Below are 14,934 nucleotides of genomic sequence, written 5' to 3'. Positions count from 1 at the left end.
CTTAAGGTGATAGTTCTTTTTAAAAAACTTTTTAAAAGTTATGTATAAAATGAAGCCTGATTCAGTATATTACTAAGACATTTTACAGCATGGAAATCTCTGGGGATAATTTGCCTGAAATGTATAAAGTCCTCTCAGCATAAAGGCAAGAAAAAATATTCACTAAGATATATTTAAAGTTTTTTAAAGAAAATAAATTACTAAAACAAACATACTCGAATGATACTATAAACCCAAAATTAAACAAAATACTAATTGGCATTCCACAGAGATACTGATATGTGTTTCAGCTATAATTAATAATTTATTTTGATAACTATTTACTTGGTTTTACATATATTCTTACCAGCATCCTAGGGACAGGTCTATGGAAATGTTATATATCATAAAAGTTTAATTATGTCTTAGAGCACTAAAAATATTACTGAAAATATTAGTATATTTAAACAATACACAATTCCCACATATGATCTGAAAATAGTTTGTTAATTAATCATGTTTTACCAATAGCTGAATGCATAACACAGCATCAAATGACACTTTACTTTGGCTATATTTTCAGAAAGATACAGTGTTGTCTGTTTATACTGAATTTAATGTTGTAAAATTAATTTAAGGAAAGGATTTATGATAGCAAACTTGGTAAATTTAAAATTCATTAATACTTGGCAACTTTAATACTTGAGATTATAGTAATATTTTGTAGACATAAGTACATTTTGTATAGCTTTTTTCAAGCCACCATCTTTTCCACAGCACTTAATTTTAAGATAAACAGGCAAGTAGATTTAAACATTATCTATTTCTTACATTGCTGTTCTGAATAGGAACTATGCTTCTTTGCACACAAATGAAAGTTTCTGATTTAATATCCCTATAGAGAGAGAACTTGAAAGTTTACTTAGATAAGATTATCTTAATCAGAAACACTTCTGGAAGGCTGGGGAAATATTAATTCCTAGTATTGTTTAGGTGAAGATTTCTTATATTCATAGCAATATTTCACATATTAAAATGTTATTTTATGGTAATTTTGACTATTGTGTATTAGTCTGTTATTCCCTAGGTTATAAATATTAAATACAGGGATTATATTAGTTCCTCTGTGAAGAATAGTAAAAATAATTAAAATAAAAGTAAATATTTTAAAACTAGCAGAAATAAACTCTTAAGAAAACTTTTCTTCTTGAGTGAGCATCAGTTTTCATTCAAAAAATACAGACTCGGTATTTATGTACTCCAGCCCAAGTCTTAAATTTTGACCATAGGCTGTAATTTCTTCATCCAATCTTGAGAGGAAAAGACTGCAAGGTTAGGCTAATAAATTGATTCAAGACTAATGCCAAGTGTGTGTCTCCTGAGTCTTATATTTTACTTTGAGGACATTTAAGAGCACGGAGAATGGTGATATACACAACGGTGGCACTGAAGACCTACAGATGGATGTAGACATATTAAGCTAGGCACTTAAAGCTATTGCCTCCAGTCATCTCAGAGGCAAGAGATAGATATGTGCAGTTTAAACGAAAGAACTTTGTGTGAATTTAAATCAGATCCAACATCTTACATTTAACTCATTTTGATAGGACCTCCCCAAAAAAAGGATGTATTAGAATTGAGAAACAAATTTAAATACTCACGATGAGCTTTCAAAGATTTAAAAATTCTGAAGCTGTGAAGAAAATTGTTGGGGATTAAAAGAGAAGTTAGAGGAAAGAAGACTTAAGTGAATTAAAATATATTATTTGTATGTACAAAATTCACCTAAGTAATTTTTGTGATATTTGAAATTATATACAAGAATTTTTCTTAAGGTCACTTTAGAAAAGAAAATCAATTTTTTTTTCTGTTTTAAAAGGCTTTATTTTTACTTGGTCCAAGACTTGAGAGGGGCTTCAGGGCGTTACAAAGTTGCCTAGTGGCTTCTTGAGAGGTTCGGGTGAAGGTCCTGAGGCCGGCTGGTGCAGAGCAGAGGTGGGAGCCCCTGGAAGGAGAGGCCTCCTAGTCATGCTTGAGAGTGAGCCGTTCAAAGAGGTATTCGCCCAGAGATGCCTGGGCCCAGCAGCCAACATGCAGAGGTTGGTTAGGTGGTTGCCCATCTTCTTGATGACCTTCACCTCCTCATTCAGGAAGTGGTTTTCAAGGAAGTCACAGAGATGAGGATCTGTGCGAGCAGAGCCCAGGGAATGAAGATCCAAGAGGGCCTGGTTTAAGTTTTTCTCCAAGGCCAGGACAGCTTCCATGGCCTCCTGGGTTTTACCCCACTCATCTTGAGATGGCTTCTGCACATCCTGAAAGAGTGCACAGTCTCCGTGATCGTTCTGCAACTCTCCTTGGCCAATTCGCGGAAGAAGTGGCCTACATCCTCCAGAGCCACATCATCCCCATCAAAATAGTAGCCCAGAGAGATCCACGGGATCTCCGAAGGCTGCTGCAAATCATTAATTTTACATAATACTATTTATTTATTTAGTGAAGGCTAGTCTTGAACTAAGTAAATAAACAAATAGTATTTGATCATCCTGGCACCACTTCAGCTTATCCTACTAGCATGAGCCACCACAGTCAGTGGTATTTAGAATAACAGAGATCATCTTTAGTTTGAATTATACTAAAGATAGAACATAAGTCAATCATTTTGTTCTTCAATTTTTATTTATTTATTTATTTATTTTTTATTTTTTTTAATTTATTTATTTATTAAAGATTTCTGTCTCTTCCCAGCCACCGCCTCCCATTTCCCTCCCCCTCCCCCAATTAAGTCCCCCCCCCCCAGCCCGAAAAGCAATCAGGGTTCCCTGTCCTGTGGGAAGTCGAAGGAAAACAAGAAGGTTGATCATGAACATAGAGAATGCATTTCTAATGCAATAGTATCCATTATTTATCATAATAGAGAGCTGAGGCAGAGGACAGAGGGCCAGAAAAAGGTGACATTTGAAAAGAACGATCCTTCAGTTCCACTGAGCAAGGTGTACAAAATGCAAACTGCTGTTTCTGCCCCTCATAGGACTTGGAATCTAGACTTTGCAAGGAGATCTATTGTCTTTAAGTAGTAAACTGCACCCAGTATCTTTTGACAGGGAAATCAGAATGGAGATGGGAAATGAGACCTTAGAAATTGTGCTAAGGTATTGAGGTGGTCATTTGGTATTTCTATTTTTGTACATGAAGATCTTTAGGCTCTAAATATATCATTGGAAATGATATCTCAGGTACACATCCTGAAAATCTACAGGAAAGCGATATTTTTACTGTGTGTGCAGCACCTACATAAGGAATTATATTTACTCTCCCGAGTACAGAACCCTTTCCCAAAGAAAGATTCATGACTGCACTTTCTCCATGACTGTAGCAGGCACAGAAGGCACTATTGTTACCAATATTCAATAGCAGTCTTTTAAATGACACTTAACAATTATTCTGTCAACAGTGGCTCATTTTTAGTGTTGTTTGATCGATATCAAGTCTGGAATGTAATTTTAATTAATACTTTGGAAGCAAAAATCCTTCACACCATTCTGTTAAGTTTGACTATAGTTAAATCTTAAGGCTTGCCTTTTAGTGCTGGACATTCATCATCTCATCAAAGACAAAGTAGAGATTTATTCAATTTTAGCAGTTATAAATTGCTGACTGCTATATGGTGACAGAAATATGGAAGTCCAGCACTCAGCAGACTGATGCAAAATTATGAGTTCAAAGCAATTGTGAGCTATAGGGTGATATAGTTTCCAAAACTAAGCATGAGGAATAATGTGCAATGTCAGATTCACAGCTAGTATGCAAACTAGTAGGGGCTTACTTTATATATATATATATATATATATATATATATATATATATAGAGAGAGAGAGAGAGAGAGAGAGAGAGAGAAAGAGAAAGAAACTATTTATTAAAATGATGGAATTTCTATTCAAAAGAGAAAATTTAAATCTGAAATAATTTATTCTTCCAAAGGCAATTGTTCCTGCTATTAGTGAATTTGAATGTCATAAATATAATCTCTATATGCCTTACCCTTGGGATGAATAACCAAAAAGGTCACCATTACAGAGAGGAAGCCTGTAAACTTACTCTTCCACAAGTTCACAAACTTTGGCAGATATGGTAACAGGGTAGAGATAAAAGTGTCTATTACTCACAGAACAATAGGTAGCCTGTTTTTAGAATTGTTCTGGGTACCACTCACTGATCTTGTCCTTGGTTGCAATGGGAAAATAATCTTTTAATTTATACACAATAGGTATCTTTACATATAGGGAGCTGCAAACACAGGAGAAACACTGCCAGGAGGACTGCCTGAAACTTGTTAATTATTGCCCAGGTTTAGAGATTAACTTTATCTCCCAACACAAGAGACATTATTATCTTCCCAAGTTCTTTGCTTTACAAAGATGTCACAATAAAACAAGAAAATATTTTGGAGTTAAAATTTCAAATATAGTACCATTTCCAAATCAAGCTCATCTTTCTCCCTTGTACAATGTGTGTTTATGTGGTGTGTGTGTGTGTGTGTGTGTGTGTGTGTGTGTGTGCATGCTGAAAGCAGAAAGAGATATTTTAAGAAGAGGTAGGCGTTTAGGAAGAAGAACTTGAAAAAAAAAGAATGTAATAGGAAAGGAAATATGGTGAAAGCATATAACACACATGTGTGAAACGTATAACTTTACAAAATAAGTTTCCAATAATAAAGGGGGAAATAAGATAGATGGAGAAGCACCTTCTGATGACAAACATAATAGAATATACTTGGAAATCAACATAAAGCATAAAGAAGTAAAGAACATATCCTGAATGCATTATTGACATCAAATAGAGTAGGAAAATATTGTAGGACATCAAATAAAAGGAATCCCTGTTTTCACTGACGGTTCAATGAATACTGTGATAATTAACATCTCCTGCATAGCATGACTCTGTGATTGTGTGTGCCCTCTCCTTCAATGTGGTCTTGCTCTCTGCTTTGGTAGGGCATCTTCAGAGATTTACTTGCACTGTGGACTCTTATTCAACTCATTAATCATGGCTTCTACAAACAGCTGTTATCGTCATTGAAAAATTCTGCTGCTATGGCATGCAGATTAGTGGCACAAATGTTATTTTAGGAAATTATATCCTTTGCTTCCTCAGGGACTTTTAATTTCTTTAAAGAAACAAAATGCAGTTTACAGGTAGATAAACACAAACATTGAAGGATATGCAGAGAATATAATGGGTGACAGAATAAATGCTACAGAAAGTAAGTCTCATTCATCCCAGATTTCATCACTGTGCAAAACTGCCTTTCCCTTGTAAACTCCAAGCAAGCTTTTGTTTGTTTTACAATAGCAGACATTACCTACTTTTACTGGTTTCAGCTACTATAGATTTGTAGCTTTGCCTTAAATATATGTGTTATTTAACCTCATCAGTCTTTTTGTAACTTTTCCCTATGGTGTCTCAAAATAGATTTTCTGCAATTTACAACTACCCTGCTCTTGGTATATTGCAATTCACACAGTGTACAATATCTCAAACAGTAATTCCTATCGCCTAACAGTACAGACTGAAAGTAAAGAAAATCCATTGTCCTAATCAGGCAAGAGGTTTCAGGCGGCTCATGAACAATTGAATATTCCTCTTGTTTAATGCTTCTACCATCCATTGTTCAGATTTTATAAAATTAGTTTGCTTACTTTTTCAACTGATGTTAAAATGAGGAACAGATAAAATTTCTTTTATTAGTTATTTGATTCTACAGACAGAGTGGTGGTATTTTATTTATTTTAACATTTAGCACAAATATTTTTGACCTTTAATAAAATTTATCATGTTAATAAATTCTACTGGCTATTTGTGTTAATTGGTTTCTATGACTACCAAATTGATACTTACTTTGCCTTATTATTCTGCTCTGTTGACTCATCAAGAGGGTTGAAAACAAATATTTTGTTTTCCAGTTTCTCAGAATAAATAATGACATAATTAGTTTTAGGTTGCTTGGCTTATTTAGTAGTTAAATAACTAATTATGGCATCTACATGGTATGAGTTTATGCGATATTAGTTTATCAAAGTCATGCTGCATCAAGTTGATTTTAAGTCTGTTTATTTTACTTTGACACTTTGAGAGACTTTTACATACACACAGCTACACCGAGAAATAGCCAAAGAACTTTAATAATGCAAAGGCCAAGTAGAAAATGATATAGACCCACTCATTAACTTAAAATCATGTTTAAAAATAATGCCATAAATATTGACTTTTATTTTTTTTTCTTTCTTCTGTGACTTTTTTCTTCAGTGCTTACTTCTGCTTCAATAATTAATTAGAAAATATTCCTTGGTTGTTGCAAAATGTCAGTGTGCAACATAATTAGTTTATGATCTTCTCTACAGAGACAAGATTGTTGCCTTTATCAGCTAAAGGGAGTTATAACCTAAAGTTATTTCATACAGTACTTTGAAAACTTTTTTTTTTATTTTTTCTATAGCATGTAATTTGATATCAGGGAGGAAAGCCTGTGCCACGTTCTGAAGGGTGAAAAGTTTAGGTCTGATCTCACTTCTTACATCACTACTTATTCTATTTTTAACATCAGCCTTTGTTGTCCAGCACCAAGACTCTCTTCAGGGTTCAGATTGGATGGAACAGCAAGCAAAAAGCACCATTTTCCTTGTGTATCTGCGGGGGCGAACAAACTCTCTCCCACGTGCTTTCCAGATCAGTCTTTTTATTGTTCTGCTTTCATTCTAATTTTTCTGTCCTCTTTCTACTTCTTCCTAGCTTCTTCTCTTCTCCTCCAGCCTACAAACTATTCACTTTATAGGAGCCTTGAGATTATAAAAAATTGGAAGAGTTACCTCTCATTGGTCAAAAGCATTTTCCTGGGGTAAATAATAGGGAACTGAGCCATTGCCAAGGCAAAACAAGTTCTTACGGTTACAGGAGTAAGAACATGCACATACATGGAGTGGGGGCACAGTGCCCAGTAATAAACTTTGGGACATATTTCTATTATTATTAGACTGGCAAGTGAAGAATTGGCATGCTTATCTTAGGGTACTTTCTGCCACTCACCTTGTGCATAGCTATATACTTTTAAACTTATGATCTAGTTTTTAGTATTTAGTCTGGTTTGAACTTTCTTTGAGGTGAAAGTGAGCTAATTGTGTGCAGTTTCTCTGAACAAAAAGAAACACAGCAAGTTTTTAAGTGTCCGCTGTTGTAGGAAGTTTGTTTCCCAGCTACCCGGACTCCTGAAATAACCATACAGAAATTGTATTAAATCACTGCTTGACCAATCACTTAAGCATATTGCTAACTAGCTCTTACATCTATAATTAACCCATTTCCATTATTTTTTATTTTACCACGAGGCTTGTGGTCTACTGGCAAGATTTCAGCGTGTTTGTCTCTGGCAGTGGCTCCATGGCTTTTCTCTGCCTCTGCCTCCTTTTTCCCAGATCAATTTAGTTTTTCTCACCTACCTAAGTTCTGCCCTATCAACAGGCCAAGACCATTTCTTATTCACCAATGGTATTCACAGCATGCAGAGGGGAATCCCACATCCCCTTCAAATAGATCTAGCTATGAAACATGTATTCTATATATCAAAATAACATAGCTAATTGGAAAGTCATTTTCCTGACTACCGACAGATATATGTACTTATAAGTTTGAAATGTAATCTCATGCTTACATATACACATCACATAAGATTACACACTACAATGCATGTATTGGGAAGACATCAAGCTGCTTTAGCAAAATGAGCAACAATTTTCAGAGTCGGTAATTCTGAACACCATGAATTGATAGGATTAACCTCCATCAGAATCACTTTTCTTGTGGGTGGGCGTCTGAAATATTAATTGCTATATGATGAAGAATTTCACAGTCTCTGACATATTTTTATTTTAACGAAGACTTACTTAAAACAAAATATGTGCAAGTGAATGGTTGTGCTTTAATCAGAAGTTTAACATACTTGATTTTATCTCAACATATATATATATATATATATATATATATATATATATATATCAAACTTGAATAAAGCAGTCCTGAAACTCTCCACAAAAGAATTTGATTGGCTTAAAAATAGTAGTAAAAGTAACTTAAGATTTTAATGCAACATGTTTTTTTACAATCATGGGAATGATATACAAATTCAATTTATATATCCTGACTTCATGTAGGTACATTAAAAGAAAAGTATGACTGTCTGACATATACACACAGAGAGATGCACAAAATTAAAATTAAGACACATTTGGAAACCTGAAATTTTACATGTTGATGTTCTGATTGCCAACAACCTGTATTTATGCCTTATTATCTGAAAACTATATATTCATTGTCTTTGCAAAAATCTATTTTCTATATTTTTGAATAATTTGGACTATAAAATTCTTTATTATGATCAAAATTTTATGCTTTTAGAATAAAATAAAGTCATGGTAATTAGTAAAATACTTACTTTTGCCTGGAGTTAGAAATTTTTATTTTTCTTCTTTTTATGACTCTTGGGTCAAGATATAAAGCAAAGTAGAAGTTTGTATAATTATGCATTGAATTTCAAAAGTTCTAAATTTTCCATTAAATCTATTATATGAAAGAAAGTTTTATTCATTGTTAAAAAAATATAAAGCCCTTTGGGCCTAAAATTAACACAATACAGATGCTACATTAATGTCATTTTCTTAGCCTAATTATTATATATATATATATATATTAATTTATACCATGGAAAACAATAAATTAAAATCCTATTTTAATCACATTTTTGTAAATATTAACAAACACCATTTTTACCACTTGCTACCTATTTAAAATACATTCAACAACAAATTACTCACTTTCTGTATCTTATATACAGTTATGTACTTGAGTAAAAGGCAAATAGGATGTGTCTTTGTTTTCACTTGATTTCCTCCTAAGTCTAGAGCAATTGACAAGAGTAGCCAGCACAGAATCCGATTCACAAGGCAGTAGATTTGGGCCTGAACAACGCCAATAGAGCAAGGATGATGCACTTTTCAGATGGATTAGCTGGTGAGGAAACAACCTTACCAATTGGGGTTTCAGCAGAATGTTACAATATTTCAAACTTTTCACAGATGTTTCAGACAGAAATGTACAGGCAAATGAGAAAACTCAGACTTGAAAGGGTGTAGGTAATTCAAATAAATACAATCTACCATGAATCTAGTAGTGATAAGTGGGCAGAAAGTGCAAAAGAACACACCACAGCTATCAAACGATTTTAAAAGCCAAACTTTTATAAAGTTTGGAAGAAATGAGGTAGATTTTTGCTTAAATCTTAATTTTGTTCTCTAATATGGAATGATTATTTAATATCTACTAGCTTTATTATTTTCTATATTCAGACACAGAACTTCTAAACTCCATATATGCATCTATAATTTAAATGAATATTTTGCATTTATTTTTTTTAATTTTGTGATGGACTGCTCAAATTTACTTAAATTTCCCTATATTTTGTTTTATTCTTAGTATTGTTTAGGCTTTCTACAATGATCATTCTTGCAGCTTTGTAGAGAATCAATTTAGAAAGAGGGCACTCCATTCAGGAGTGCCTTTTCATGGGATATTACATCATACAGCCCAAACAACAAAAGAAGTAGAATAATATTTGTAAAAATAATAGCCTTTGCTCACTCAATATATTTAGTGTCTTGCACCAAGGTAAGAGCTGTATGAGATTTATTTTCCTTGTAAAACTCAATAGTCCTGTGTGATGTTTCTCCTTCTGCCTTTCCTGTCCACTTTCATTCTTTCAATAAAATGTCTTCAGTAAAAGACATCTAGACAACACCTCCAAGGCTCCTAAGGTTGAACGAATTAAGCACGGTAAGATTTTCGAGTAGACATATAAAATTAATCATCACAGCAGGGAAATTGGGAGTGATATATTCGTGATGAGGTCATAATATGTAGTGATCCAGACTCAGGAGAAAGATAAGTAGCTACTTAAATATGTGACTGCATACTAAGGATCATGAAAGACATGTGTGTGTCTGCCATCTTGTAGACGATAAGGAGAATAGAGACCTCTTGAGAGAGCCATGCATGTATACAGGAAGTCCAAAAACAGAGGGGATATGTATTTTCACGCTACAATTAATTTTAAAACAAAGTATATGAGAGAAGGATTCTAAAAAAGAGCTGTGGTGGAGAAGAAAGAAGTATATTTTAAATTTATTTAGCTTTAATCCTACAGGACTTGCGGCAAAGATCAGCATGCTCAGTCTTTAAGTAAAACTCTTTGATGAAAAAAAAATCGATTTCCAGCCTCTTTCCTTTTCAAGTGTCATCTCTGCTGCTAAAAATATCTTTCTACATTTATCTATTCATAACACCCAACTCCTCTTTCAAGATTTAGATAGACTATATGTTCTCTGTGAAGCTGGAGTCTGTGGTTTCCACAGATTATAACCATGATTGTATAGTATACACTGTGTTCATGTTGCCATACATGATTATGAACTACACCTGACTCAGGTTGTGTACTTAACAGCACGTGAGGCTCCTGGTTCCTAAAATTAAGCAGAAATTTATTGTTCTAAGTGAAACACAGTTATCTCATTTTCTTAATGTATATATTATGCATACAGTTGTCAAGAGAAAAATATTATGATAGATGCATTGATCTCTTAAATATTAAATTGATGATAAACAAAATGATAGATTTTTTTCAGCAATTGTCCTATTTCTGTTTAATGTGTCTCAATAACAATTATAAAGACATTAATATACATCAATATTGACTATGGGGTAATTGAAAGTAATTCTAAAATAAATAACTGAAGTAAAATAATAGAACTTTTATTGTTACAGTAACAAAAATAACCGTTTTATTTAAAACATATTTGCTCATTTTAGAAATGATAAACAATATACTTTTCTTTTTGTCAGCATCTCATCCGTGTGCTCCTTCCATCTGTTTCTTTTTTAGAAGAAAACTAAGCGATTATCTAAATTTATTTTGACATGGTGATCTGACATTTTCAGAAATTTAAGCATTATAACTGTCAAGTTGATATAAATTCTAATCATTACAATTTAATGATGGCAAATCTGGAAGCTTATGCTTTCATCAAACTCTACAGAACAAGAACTTGTGTTTTAGTGTGAAGGAAAAATCAATTTCCCGTAAAATCAGATTTATATCTTTATTTCTAATACTCTAGCATTTCATGTGACTGTTTGACATAGAATCACGTATCAGGAAGTTCATCGTGTTTCAGAAGCACCAAAGTACACACTCCCCTCATAATTAGAATGCTTTTATTACCTATGTTTGAATCATATACTTCTCTAGGCCTCTGAAGAATGGATGGCCAGAAAATAGAAGAATAAAACACCTAAACAATAAAGATAAACCTAGTTACATTTATTGTGCTATGTACTATTGAATACCATTGTTTGAATAATGTTGATGCAGAAAATTCAAAAAGAAATTGAATATTTGATAGCTTTCATTTAAAAACCAGTCTGTGCTTGTCCCCAAATTAGACATCCCAAACACATACCACAAATAGGGGAACATTGTTAAGGAAGAAGTAGAAAGAATGAGTCAGAGGTTCAGGGAGAGTACAGCAATACTACTTTATTAATGTCACTAGGCTGCTCCATCCAATAACTTACACCCACTTGGCTGCAGACACAAGACAGTCACAAGAATCCTCATAGCTGAGGACTTTCTGGCATGGTGGCTCCTGGGAAAAAGAGTCATTTTTCTTCAGTGGGGTTTCCTGATAGATTGCCCACACTCCAGTGAAAGTCTTTGCACTCATACATATATAGGCAGCACCTATTGGACTTTTATTTATTTATCTATTTATTTATTTTTATTAAAAATTTCCACCTCCTCCCCTCCTCCCGTTTCCCTCCCCCTCCCCCCATTCCCCTCCCCTTCCCTTTCCAGTCCAAAGAGCAGTCAGGGTTCCCTGCCCTGTGGGAAGTCCAAGGTCCTTTACCCTCCATGCAGGTCTAAGATGGTGAGCATCCAAAACAGACTAGGCTCCCACAAAGCCAGTACATGCAGAAGGATCAAAACCCAGTGCCATTGTCCTTGGCTTCTCAGTCAGCCCTCATTGTCAGCCACGTTCAGAGAGTCCAGTTTGATCACATGCTTCATCAGTGCCAGTCCAGCTGGCCTTGGTGAGCTCCCATTAGATCAGCCCCACCATCTCAGTGGGTGGGCACACCCCTCACGGTCCTGACTTTCTTGCTCATGTTCTCCCTCCTTCTGCTCCTCATTTGGACCTTGGGAACTCAGTCCGGTGCTCCAGTGTTGGTCTCTGTCTCTATCTCTATCCATCACCAGATGAAGGTTCTATGGTGATATGCAAGATATTCATCAGTGCGGCAATAGGATAGGGCCATTTCAGGCTCCCTCTCCTCAGCTGCCCAAGGAACTAGCTGGGGATGTCTCCATGGACACCTGGGAACATCTCTAGATTCCAGTCTCTTACCAACCCTAAAATGGCTCTCTTAATTAAGATATATACTTCCCTGCTCCCATATCCACCCTTCCTCCATTCCATTCCCCCAATCTTATTCTTAAAATAACTGTGCTTGTTTGTAATAAACTGTTTTTTGGCTGAATGTTCTTTTGTAGTAGCCTCTCCAGACATAATTTCTGTATTTTCCCCAGGAAACTACTAATATTATCCTCATCTTTCTGCCTGAAAGACAGTTTATGATTCTTTAAATACTTGTGGAGGCTATTCTCTTCTTCTGTTTCCCAATCTTATTCTAACATAACTTAGCAAGGATTTAGTGAGTGCCCACTAGATGTCAGGCAATCTCTTAATAATTTCAGAAGAGCATTCTGAAATCCTATATAGGTTGAGAAGAAACTAACAAGAATGACTACAGGATGTAAAGGAGATAATTTTTTACTCTGTACTTTAAAAATATTGAAGTAGCCAACTTCAATATGCTTCTAGTTGGAGCTAGTTCATGATTGCTTTGACTGCATCTGTTAAGTTTTTCTTAATGTTTCCATACAATAGATTAGATCAGTGAGGTGATTTTTGTTTCATTGAACATTGCTAAATCCATATATAATATAGAAATAATCCTGATTGCTAGAAAATTACTCTTCCAAAGAGTAAGATTCTTGCTGTTTTAAAGTACCATTTCTAAAAGATTTTGCATTATGCAAACAAAACAACAGATTTTAAAGAAGTATGTAAGCAATCTTTCTTTCACTAACTCTTAAACCACTGACTGTCATATCACCAGTTCTGTCTGCCTTTTTTTCGTTAAAATGCTGTCCATTAATTGGATATTACACTTACCAAGAGAGAATTAAGTATCAGAAATGAGTACTGAAATGTAGATGCTGTAGATGAAGTCAGAATAGGGAAAACTTAAACTTCACTATAGGAGTTAAAGTTACCCTGTTGTGCATTTATATAGTTTTATATAAAACAACCTTTAAGATTTTACTTCTTTTAACAAAGCTGAATGCTAACAAAGAAAAGTAAGTTCAAGGGATTTTGGAGAGTATCTTGGTATGATATTTTAAAATTTATTTCTTTTGACAAATATGTACGTACATTTTTTTTAAAAAACTGAAATAAATTCTAACTTAGAAGAAGCTATAAGTGGATGAAAGGTTTTCTTAGTACTTTTGAACATCCACTGCTCTTTCAGAGGAAACAAGTTAAGATCTTACCACATACATTAGGCGGCTTCCACTGTGTAAACCCAGTTCCAGGAGATCCCTGAAAGGATCCAAAGATGCATGCACTGCAAGAGTGAAGAGTGCATACATACCTAGGTGTCGTTGTTATACCTTCAGGGAAGAAAAGAGAATGAAGAAAAGGTGATGAACAAGAGGAAAGGGGGGAGAAGAAGGAAGAACACAATGAGGATGAAGAAGAGATTACAGACAGTCACTAAATGAAGGATATACTAAGTTTTTTTGTCACCAAAAGGAGACAAGTGTTTTAAAGGTATAGATTATAAAAATGTAATAAAATCTATAACTTTGAAAATAATTTATTTTTGAAAATATGATTTAGTCTCTAAGTTCATTCCTGAATATTTTAGTTTCAATAACAGAAGATTATTTTGAAAAATTTGGTTACATTTAGTTGAACTTCCTGACTTTCCTGTCTACATTTGTTTAATTTTGTTACTTTGTTGGCATTGATTTTGTTTAGAAAGTTTCGTTTTATTTGTCATTCATCAGTCATATTCCGGTCATAATCCACATTGTTGTGATCATTCCTTGATCATATGTGAAATAGACAGTCTAGGTTGCCACGATTTATGTGCCAGGGTCTTTTGTCTGGGTGTGAGATGTCCCTGCCTCATGAGAATAATTACTTCCCAAGAACAATCTCTGTGTCTTTGTTCCCAGTTCTGACACTCACTTCTTCAGCTAAGATCAAGTGCCACTATTTGTGGTACTGAGAAGAAAGAGGGAAGCGCTAATAGCCTTGCTGTTCCAATTTATTTCCCCCATTAGTCACCTTGACAACAAATATTTCCAAGCTTATTGCAGTGTCTTGCATCCCTTGATTCTCTCAGCGTGGTATGCTTGGCGATCTTCGTATTCGGTAATAAAGATCATTTCCACATATTCTCTGAAGTTTCCTTGACCAGTTTCTTTAGCACCTTTCTTTCTGAACTCCAGTGTTGCCCTTAGTATTCTGAATATGTCTGTTCAGAGTTCAGTTTTTACCTATTCACCAAGGTATATATACATTTATGCTCATCTTTCCAATATGCTTACTGCAGTCACAGAATGCTGTGAGTAGACAATACATACTCCTCAATTTATTATGTTATTATAATGGTTTCATTATTACCACCATTTCAATGCTTAATGTATACTCATATTCATCTGAAAATTATGTATATTGCATTTTTATTTTATTCAACTTAACTTAGCAATGAGAGATTTCTTA

At 34.2% G+C, this 14,934-nt stretch overlaps 1 pseudogene; it reads right to left on the bottom strand.

Moving 5' to 3' along the window:
* Positions 1–1,895: 1,895 nt before the first annotated feature.
* LOC121433613 lies at positions 1,896–13,793 on the bottom strand (annotated as a pseudogene).
* Positions 13,794–14,934: the final 1,141 nt, after the last annotated feature.

This window comes from Microtus oregoni, unplaced genomic scaffold (assembly GCF_018167655.1).
Source record: "Microtus oregoni isolate MIOR12 unplaced genomic scaffold, Mior012 000040F_ref0000088, whole genome shotgun sequence".
NCBI lineage: Eukaryota > Metazoa > Chordata > Mammalia > Rodentia > Cricetidae > Microtus > Microtus oregoni.
This window is presented reverse-complemented; position numbering and strand designations above follow the sequence as displayed.